The sequence below is a fragment of the Dermacentor albipictus genome, chromosome 1 (assembly GCF_038994185.2).
Source record: "Dermacentor albipictus isolate Rhodes 1998 colony chromosome 1, USDA_Dalb.pri_finalv2, whole genome shotgun sequence".
Classification (NCBI taxonomy): Eukaryota; Metazoa; Arthropoda; class Arachnida; order Ixodida; family Ixodidae; genus Dermacentor; species Dermacentor albipictus.
In genome coordinates this window covers 398,016,445-398,027,084 of record NC_091821.1, presented here as the reverse complement: position 1 = coordinate 398,027,084, position 10,640 = coordinate 398,016,445, and the positions used below count along the sequence as shown (strand labels likewise).

Genomic DNA, 10,640 nt, shown 5'->3' with positions numbered 1-10,640 from the left:
TTCTGGCTTTCTATACTTCCTGCATGTCCCCACTTGGGACAGAAACAGCCTAACTTTTATACCGATTTCTTTTTAGAGGTGAAAAAAATTTTTAAAATGACAAATATAGCACCAAAAACATGAGCTACTCAGTTCAGTGATTGACGCTTCTATGGCTGAGATGGCGTAGGTTGATTAGTTAATATTTTGGGATGTCGGAACTTCAATTTATAGGATGTCCCCATGGTTTGGAACTAAAGAATTTCAGCACCAACACCGATACGTGCTTGGGTACGGTATGTATACCTATGTCTTATATATGCGGACTTCACAGTGTATTCACAGCGTATTCCGTCACAGTGTATTCCTGTAAGGTGCTTTCATTATGCTGCCGTTTCACCACCACGTAAGACTTCGGCAAAATTATATATTATCACAACAAGCGCTTCGAAACTCTGCTTTCGCAATTGCAAAAAAAAAAATTAATAAACTTGCCATAAGTGGAGTTCAAACGCACGCCCTCTTCCGAAGAAATAAGACACATTAAGAGAAATAGGACATACAACACAATTACACTGACGTTGCTTCTTATTGTCATGATCAGCTGACGAGTAGCATTATGTTTAAGCCTTTTGTTATCGGAGCATCAAGATTATTTTAAAGCATCATCACAGACATGAGAAATGTTCACACATTACAGACGAAGTGTGCTCCTGTGAAGTGTTTTCATTGGGGTGGCGTCACACTCCGCTATACGATTTCTTGAAATCCCCATATCATCATGACAGTGCAGCGCTTCGAATTTGTGCTTTCGGAACTGCAAAAAGAAAATAATCAGTAAACTTGTCAGGAGTGGGGTTTGAACCCACGACCTCTTTCGAGGACCAGAGCTTAAATCTGGCGCCTTAGACCACTCGGCCATCCTGACGATGCCGAACGAACTAGTGATTGTAATGTCGGTCGCAACTTGGAAACCCTGGCAAAGATGGATGGCAGCTGAACAAGATCACCTGTATTCATTGAAAGTAAGACATGCAACACAAGTACACTGGCGTTGCTTCTAATTGTCATGATCAGATAATGAGTAGCTTTATGTTCAAGCCCTTTGTTACAGGAGCATCAAGATTATTTTACAGTACCATCATGCGTTTGCAATATGTTCACACATTACCCACGAAGTATATTCCTGCAAGGTGTTTTCATTATCCTGGCGTTACGTTAGAAAAAGACAATAGCAGCCTCAGGGTGGCTGTAGATAGGCTTACACTAGAGCTAGTTGAGCTTCACAGAGAAATCACTTGTAACAAGACCGTTTCGTCTGAGCGTCCGGCGCTTAATGAGATTCCGAAATTCATGGATGTGGGCGCGCTAGAAGGCGGGGCCCACGAGTGTGCGGCTTCCAAAAAGAGGACCCTTCATCAATCGAACCAGTTGGAAACCAAGGCCAAGTCAGCGATTAAGGAGGCTCTCTCTGCCATTAAGGATCGCATCAGACAAATCAACGAGCGACTTGGTCGCACTGAGTGTAGCAAGAAGTCGGGAATCAGGCTGCAGAAGAGTGAGACGTATCCTAATGAGACGGTAGCTCCGGTCATGAAGGAAATCTGTCCCAAAAAGGTGTCAATTGAAGGCAGGTCTCTCAGTAACTCTCAATGGAATAAGATATCTGCAAATAATCAGGATGGCACCAGGTAATATGAATTTCAATGTTTGCCAATGGGACTGCAAGCGAATCAGATCTAAAAAGGCTGCCCTCCTCCAATCGACCATCCTGACCACTCCGCATTGCTGAGTATACCGACCTGACAAGTGATTGTAAAGCTGGTTACAATTTGGAAGCCCCCGCAAAGATTGATGCCCCCTTAACGACATCGCCTGTATTTATTGAAGTGGGACATACAATGCAAGTACATTGGCGTTGCCTCTTATTGTCATGATCAGCTGACGAGTAGCATTATATAATGTTCAAGCCTTTTGTTACAGAACCATCAATATTATTTTGCAGTATCATCATGCTCTTGCAAAATGTTCACAGATTACAAGCGAAGAGAATTTCGGCAAGGTGCTTTCATTGCGCTGGCGACACACTCCGCCATACGACATCTTGAAAGCAAAATCATGATAGTGCAGTGTTTCGAAACTACAAAAAGAAACAAACTAATATGCTTGTCAGGAGTGGGGTTCGAACCCACGCCCTCTTACGAGGACCAGAGCTTAAATCTGGCGCCTTAGACCACTCGGCCATCCTGACGATACTGGCCTCGCAAGTGATTGTAAAGCTGGTCGCAATTTGGCACCCCCGCTGAGGAGTGATGCCAGCTTAAGGTGATCCCCTGTATCCATTGAAATTAAGAAAGACAACACAAGTACACTGGCGTTGTCTGTTATTGTTAGGATCAGCTGACGAGTAGCATTATGTTCAAGCCTTTTGTTATGGGAGCATGAAGATTATATTAAAGCATCATCACGCGCTTGATAAAGGTTAACACTTTACAGACGCTTACGAAGAAGGTCCCCGGCGGCTCCCGCATTCGGGGCGGCGTCGGGAAGAAGCAAGTTCGAGCCTTTCCGCACTCTGGCAACAGCCGCAATTATGGGCGCGTCGCGAACGGAGCCGGTTTGATTACCGTTGCTGCCGGCACATTCCCAGAGCATGTGTCGCAGCGTTGCTCTCTGTACGCAAGGTTAGCACGCGTCTGTCCAGTGTAAACGCGGATAGCAGTGGTGTAAGATAGCGGGGCAAGGGTAGGTGTGTGTCTGGAGCAAGCGTAAAGTTACGGCCTCGTTCCTGTTCAATTTATCGTGCGGTGGCGGGAATGGGCGTCTTTCGAGTCTGTAGTGTTGGGTGAGGTCTCTGAACGTGGTTAGGCGATCGCCCCACGCCCAGTGTGTTTCTTGTTGCTGCATTTCTGTCGTAGTGTCCCGATCCGGCAGACCCGATGCCCCGCTCTCGGGGGCGGAGGCCGTGGCCACATAATCAGCGGCGGCTCGGCGTGTGAGACCTCGAGCCGTGGCGTGAGCCGCCTCGTTGCCCGCGAGCGGAACATAGGTGTGTGCCGGGGTCCAGAGGAGGAAGACCGTAGAATTTTGAGGTTGCGAGGGTGATGACGAGTCGCCGTCGTCAGAAATTTGGAGTATGCGGGCCGCTTCCCGCGAGACACGACCGCGCGCGAAGCCGCGGATTGCCGCCAGCGAGTCGCTGATCACGATCGCAGCGTTCGGCACCGCGGCGAGTGCTAGGGCTATCGCGGCTTCTTGGACCGCCTCCGTGTGTCCCGTGGTCACCATGGCGCTCGGGAGGTCTACACGTGCGTTCTACAACTGCGATCGCACACGCGATCGCAGTTGCAATAATCGCATGGTGAATCGAGTTGGAATCGAGTTGGAATAACCGCATGGTAATCGCAGTTGGAGAATCGATCGCATGGTGGAATAATTTATATGTTTTAATCAAGACTGTATTATTAATCAAGGGAAAAGCGGCAGCCATCGCTAGGAAACGATAACAACTCTACTTGTTTATTTTTGTTTCGAAAAAAGATGGAAAAGGTTATCGCTCGTTCACTGTTTCGCACTTTGGTTTGAGAAAGCCTGGGTGTTTAATTTTCTGGATGTTGTTACCGTAAATAAAGATGACTCATTGCTACAATTATGTGTAGTGTGTCATAATACATTGCAACGGGACTAAGTATTCGTGGTGTTTAGTTTTAGGTATATTTTAACTCATATAGGGTCATCTACATGTGACCCCACGCATGTGTCGTTTCAAGACCATTTGCGGAAACTTCGTCCAAATATTTCAACCTCTTAAAAAAAGATAACATAATTTGGTGTTCACAGTTCTTCGACGGCCCAGTACGCTACTTTATTTACTTCTTGAATTAGAATGTCACAACTGACATCAAGATAAGTAATCTGTCTATATGTACTCGAAACGGTCGAGCACTATTGGGGTATTGGCCTCTACAAAAAAAAGTTGACAGTCTCTTATGTGTCCTTACGGGATTTGAGTGCGAAAACACTACCGCTTCTCGAAGTTATAACCTTAAATTAAGACTCTACCTTAATTCACCTTGATCTGAAGAGTACCATTTTTAATCCACTTTAATTAACGTTAATAGAATTTTCTCCCGCTTGAATCCACCCTAATTTACTCGCTCTAAATTGTACCAACCTAATTTTACGTTAATCCACTGTAATCTAGTCTATTTCACCTTAATTCACATTAATCCTTTTTAATCCACCTTAATGAACTTTAGCTCACCTTCATTCTCTTTACTTCACTGTGGGAATTCGCCGTGCGAGTCGCAGCAGGTTCAGTGCCGGGAACGTCACGTCATCACTTGGTCACGTGGTTTTTGGTACCATCAAAGTCCCTAGTAATTTTTTTTACTGCAGTAGATCTAGGGCCTTTACATCGGACGTTAACGCCGGCCGCCGGGCAGGCGCCGTACTTTTCGTTTCATGATGCATGTAAGGCTTTCACCTTAAATATCTTCAGCTTACTAGAACATGCAGTGGACGTTCAATCTACTGCACACTTATTGATATTTGCAATAGAAATAATGCATACCAGGTTGCTTGACCCATTATCGTTCTATCTGTATTGAACTTAAAACTGCACGCAAACAATGTTTACGCTCCTCTCTCAGTGCAACTTCATTCCTTTCGCGCCATCTTCGCTAGGCTTGGCGTCTAAAAGCGGGAATATTTGCCCGAATTTAGCGGAAGCTATACTGAATTGCTAACGCAGCAACTTCGTGGAATTAAACCATTATAGACAAACGATCAGTCCGAGTATACACGCGAACGGCTGGACTCTGCACCTAAGTGTTGTGCACGAGAACTTAACTGACAGGCTAAAATAATTAACTAAATGCGCGAACCTAAGCAACCCTACCTATAAGAGTAGAGAAAAATTACGTCGTAAGAAGTTGGCCGTGACTGTAAAAACAGCTAAAACTTTCCACAAATCAGCGCGAACCATACGAGGTCTGCCTTAAAACGTTAGCGTACTTTTTATTCAATTACCTATTACGGCGAATACGACGTGTAGGCACACTTTCTCTTTTGTACCGTCTACCGCAATTTCTTTCACTCTATTATCGCTTGTTCTTGTGTTAAATTCGTTCGCGGGCTAAGTTATATCCTGATTGCAACCGGTGAAATCACTTTCAATCGAGGCCGATGCGAGCAGGCTCGGGGAATTGCAGGTTTCTGTCTTATGTGCGCGTGAAGCGCAGAACGCCTCCCTTCATTATCTATCGTTACGGTAGCAACCAAATCGACATGCGTAGGGAAGACTGCAAACAACGCGTCTCCTTTTATTGGCCCATATAGCCGTTACACGCTGTCAGTTTCGAGTGGAGCAAAATTAAGTGAGTAATGAATGATATCTGGAAAGCAGTAAACATTCTCGGGAAACATCGAGGATGCGTGTGCCGCACAGTGCACAGAAAACTGCACGGTCCGTTATGAGTGCGCACCTGCTAATTTGTCGAGTCACTCGTGATGAGTTAGCAAAATCAGTTTGATGGAAACCCACACGGTGGAAGAATATTCGTGAACTGTTTTTATGGAACCTGACAGTACACAGCGCAGGGATTGCAAAGCAACCTTGCTGAAAAAAGAACATTTATGCGTATTTTCGTGCTAACTTGAAGTGAATGTGAACAGAAACCTTTTTTTTTTTTGTTAAGAAAAGCGTTAACACAAGAAGGTCGTTGACCGTGTACCCCATCGTTTTGTATAATTATAATTAGCTCCGTCAATGTTTGGCTCATTCTTTATTTTTTTTATTCCAGAAATTAAAATCGGCTGCTGGTGTCGGCGGCTTGAATGCCGTGATGAGTGATAACGAAAAAATTCCTAAATGAACGGTGCAGCATTCTACATTTAAAGTGCTGCCTGCGACAACTGTTGCTTTCATCGCGGGAACGTCTGATTCTCTATATTGTAGCCTAGGAGTTCGTAAGGCGGATCCAGTTGGAACGATTTCTCGGGATGACACCAGTTGAACTAAGTTTCGAACTTTGCAAAGATATGCGTTCACGGTCCAGTTACTCTTGTGCTTCCACTCATTAAGCGGCGTTTCGTTAAAAAAAAGTAAGGGGAAGGATAGCGCATTTTTACCGCATGACGCATATCTCGAAAATACTGTCATCCACATAATTATCTTCAAGTGGATATGCTTTGCCGATCGCAGGCAGGTTCGCTGTAGTTTAAAGGAGGCATCGTATAAACACTTTCCGAGCATCGAGCAAGGTTGCTTCCAAGGTCACCGACTTTAAGCGCGGCTCAGAACCACATTGTTCTGGCAGCCCGTCTCACCACTCTGAGGATTTGCCCTTTGAGCTAAACTTTCTGCTAATGTACCCTCCTCACACCCGACGTCTTAGTCTTGGGCGGCGCTTCAGAATCAGTTCCGTCTCGCTTGGAAATACTTCTCCGATGCCAAAGGCAGGGAGACGCGACCGTAAGCTGTTTGGTGTACCTCCATCCATACGCGACTCGTGAACTCCCGGTAAGCAACGAAAGATTTATTTTTTTTCTATATTTTTCTTTTTTTTTCTTGCACACTCATTTTTAAGTGCTTTTCGATTTCGTTGAAAATATATACGTACCTAGTCACGCTCATAGCCGCATGCGTACGGGAGACTCCGAAATCACGATGTGAGCACCATTGAGAGATGATATGGTGTGCCACCTCTTGCGATAACCTGTATATCACGGATAATTCAAGCATGTTTTCAGGTACGTGCAATCCTCTGGGCTGGGATTCTCCGACATAACGTGGCCTGACTGCCCTCAGGGTTATCTGGCTTAGCTAGCTTGGATGCTTTGCTGCCACATTGCCACAGTCAGAAGTTTGAATCCCCACGTTCTTTTTTTTCTTTTTTCTGACTGTGGGAAGCTTGAATTCACCTCCCCCGATACACTACATCTAAAGGCTTGGAGTGGCGCCTGACACCGGCGAAAACGCCGAAAGGGCGCTGTGTGGTAAATATACACCCCAAAGGGTGCAAACTGTTCTTGGAGTGTAAAACAAGATTACGCCCGCAGGGGGGGGGGGGGGAGGCTATATTTGCCATACAACAATAAACGTCATGTGTTTTGTCCGCATTTCCTTTCTTTAACTCTGAGCCCGATACTTCCCAGTATCGAATGGCATGCGCGTTATCAGCATGACACAGCATTCCCGACAGGAAATTAGCGGGCGCGGCATTTTCAAAGAACGAAACGCAAGCAAGGCAGATGACGAGTATCGTTGTGTGGCAAGATGCTAGGCTATATTTGTCTGCTATATTTGCCACACAACGATAATCGTCATCTGTCTTGCCCGTATTTCCTTTCCTGAAAACGCTGCGCTCGTTACTTTCTTGTCGGGAATGCTATGTCATGCTGATAATGCGCATGCCGTTCGTTACTGGAAAGTACCGGGCTCGCCGGAAAGGAAATGCGGACAAGACAAAGGACGATTATTCTTGTGTGGCAAATATACACACCAAAGGGTGCAACTGTTTTTAGTGTGTAGAGTGCAGCATTTAGCCGGGTGCGCTGCCACTGCATCTGCTTATCGCTAGCATGAACGAGGGAAGCACATCGCTGCGAAAATCGCACAGCCAAAGCCTTCACTGCCCTGTCGCCTTTTATGCGGCAGCACGCCCTGCCAGATGCTATGTTCGTTTGTACGCGAACACTTTGGGAGCGCTACAATCACGGCGCGCAAGCGGCTATGTCACGTGGTATTTTTTTTTTCGTATTTCGTGGGCATCCGCGGTAAGCTGAAAAGAACTAATACTTAATAGATAGAAAGTTTGAAACTGTCTTAGAAACTGTTTTGGAAGACGCTCTACAACTATCCAATTGAATTTTTTTGCCTAACTTCGTTGCTTCAGAAGTTGGTTAATTAATATTGACTAATCACCTAATTAAGCAAAATACAAGTAATATCACTACACAATGCATGCAAAAGTGAGCAACGTGCATGTGGTCGTGTCGTCTTAGAGTGCGTCGGCATATTTTTAAACTCTGGCTAAAGGTATCTTAAACACCCTGTATGTATATATCACAAATGTTACCATAAAAATAGAAAAAAAATATTTTTTTCAGAGGGGTTTTTTATTGCTAATAACAAAAGTTGGCAGCAGCATCCACAAATGAAACACTGGGAGTCTCGGATTGCGAAATACAAAGTATCCTGCCGTGACAAGAAGTATCCAATCAACGAAAAAAAAAGAACGGAAAAGTTGTCAGGAGTGGGGTTCGAACCCACGCCCTCCTTCGAGGACCAGAGCTTAAATCTGGCGCCTTAGACCACTCGGCCATCCTGACGGGGGACGCCCGCGGCACCGTTCCTAACGTCGACATTAGTTGGAGCGAAGAATGCAGGGCTCTGAGGTCAGTCCATCCAAGCAACCATTGTTCGCGCATGTGCGTGTTTTCCGCCACCGTGAATACCAAAATTACGTCAAACGTCGTTCGGTGTTTTTGTTAAATAAGAAAAAATTAGCAGGTATTATGTAGGAATGTAATTGTTATGCGACTTTTTTAGCATGCAAGACACAGCGTTAGTTCTATCTTTTCTGATACTGTCAACCCTAGCCTTTTTTTCCTGTAGTCGAATAAAGATGGAAAAATATTGCTTTTACCAATCCATTTTCTTTTTTTTTTTGCTTTCCTACCGACCACTTCGCAGCAACTACCATGTCCGACATAAACGTTGCCTAAGTGTTGGTATTGTTTTTGTAAGAAGTTTACCGGTATTCTGAGCCCACGCCTCTTAGAAAAAAGTTGTGCTTTACGTTTGTAGGCGTTTGCATCTTTTTAATATTGAATTTCAGTGCAACGCTGCATGAAAATAAGCACCGATTTATTAGCAGTACCCTTTGGTATTGTCATTTCGCTTTTTAATGAATGAATGAATGAACGAATGGATGAATGAATGATGAATGAATTAATGAATGAATGTCAAAGTGCGTATCACGGTCCTAGACGATGGAAGCACTTTGTGTTAAGGTGAGACGTTTTTTATCAGTAAAACACAGCGACGCCACCACGTAACTGTCTGCTCGTGTTTACGCTGGGTTTTACGGATGAGATGTGTTATGATAAAACACCTGCAGTGAATGATGAAACTGTTGTCACGAAGGCAGCACTAATGCTTGCGCACAACAAAGCTTTTAAAACTCTTATCGGGGGTGACAGCATTGCATGTAGGCGCGGCACACGCTTAGCTCGAGTCGTGTTTGCCTACAGCAGGACTGCGCAGCCCAAACCAGCGAGGACCGAAACCCAACTTTCCTGGGAGCCACACGTGAGGTGCGCACGGGTCACACTTCGGTGGGAAAGGTTGCGTCTCTTGCTTGCAGAAAGAGAGTCTGTTTGGTTTCATTCGTTGCTGTCCCCGGCACATCTTCCAATGTCACGTTCTCCTTAAAGCTAGATAGTGGCTCTTGATTGGAGTCACCACAAAAAAAAAAACAAGAAAGAAAGAAGGAAAACTGCGCACGGATGTGCGCGCTTCAGAGAAGAGACGCAAACATTAAGGCATTGTTATTTATGTCTTTGTTATTTATGCCACTAAGTGTCTTCAACACTGAAATAATTGATTGATTGATTGATTGATTGATTGATTGATTGATTGATTGATTGATTGATTTACCAGCATATGATTTTTTCAACTTTGCTATAAAACCGGAGCAGTTTCTGCTCGCTCTTCATTCCTTTTAGCTTTGGTAAGCACTTCAGGTCGATGCAGGTCGAACTGCGCAGCTTTCGCTGTTTCCCGGCGTCACTAATAACTAGTTGTAAAACAGGAGTTGGCACGCTTTTTTATATACGAATGAAGTGAAACGCTGTCGAAATTCTGTTGAAAGGTTCTCGACATGTTCTGAAGATTTCGCCGTGCGATGGACGCTGTGCCCTACAGCATCAGATAGAATATGGAAAGGAAAGACTTGATAATGAAGTATGATGCAGGTAGAAAAATGCTGCGGCTTTCTCCGTCATAGTGAACTGGAAGTGGCTTCGTCAGCAACATAACAGCGAGATATGAGTAGGGATACGCCAAGATATCGCTTTACCGCGCCTCAGTCATTATGTTGAGAGTTTCTTACACTTCTTCGTTGAAGAGCGGTATTCCCATCAGGCCATTACAAAGCCCCGAATGATGTCGTTTGCGCCAATGAAAATACATCCAAATTTTCCCGATGAACCTCAATGCGAGTAAGAAAAAAAAAAGAAAGACTCAGGCGCCGCATGCACCAAGGAAAAGCATCTATCTGTTCGCAGACTCTACACTCTGCGATCATTCATTGGAAGCACATTGGGAAAGCGCATGTCCCATTAAATTGACAACGCGGCTCCAATAATGCGGCCTCAGCATTGGTAATTTTACGAATACGTTTGGGGATAGCGCGCCTTTTTTATCTGTTCTCAACAAAATGCCCTGAGCTTCGAAATCATTTTTATTTTAACATGTCCGATGCCGACAACCGTTCACTTCGTGGACTGTGTGCGGAAAAATAAAAATTTAGGGACGTCGGACATACGGCCCGCGGGCCGCACGTAGCCTACGGGCAGTATGTACTGCAGCTCTTGTCCAAAGAACGTTTGATATGATAATGCTTTTTCCTCTATTTAAACTTCCCGTTGATTGA

The 10,640-nt window shown here is 44.8% G+C and overlaps 3 non-coding genes across 3 annotated transcripts; all 3 read right to left on the bottom strand.

Moving 5' to 3' along the window:
• Positions 1 to 823: 823 nt before the first annotated feature.
• Positions 824 to 907, bottom strand: TRNAL-UAA (transfer RNA leucine (anticodon UAA)). Its single transcript has one exon. It is a non-coding gene; the product is annotated as a tRNA-Leu (tRNA).
• A 1,239-nt stretch (positions 908 to 2,146) lies between these two features.
• On the bottom strand, positions 2,147 to 2,230 carry TRNAL-UAA (transfer RNA leucine (anticodon UAA)). The gene has a single exon. It is a non-coding gene; the product is annotated as a tRNA-Leu (tRNA).
• Positions 2,231 to 8,229: 5,999 nt separating this feature from the next.
• Positions 8,230 to 8,313, bottom strand: TRNAL-UAA (transfer RNA leucine (anticodon UAA)). The gene has a single exon. It is a non-coding gene; the product is annotated as a tRNA-Leu (tRNA).
• Between the last annotated feature and the right edge of the window lie 2,327 nt (positions 8,314 to 10,640).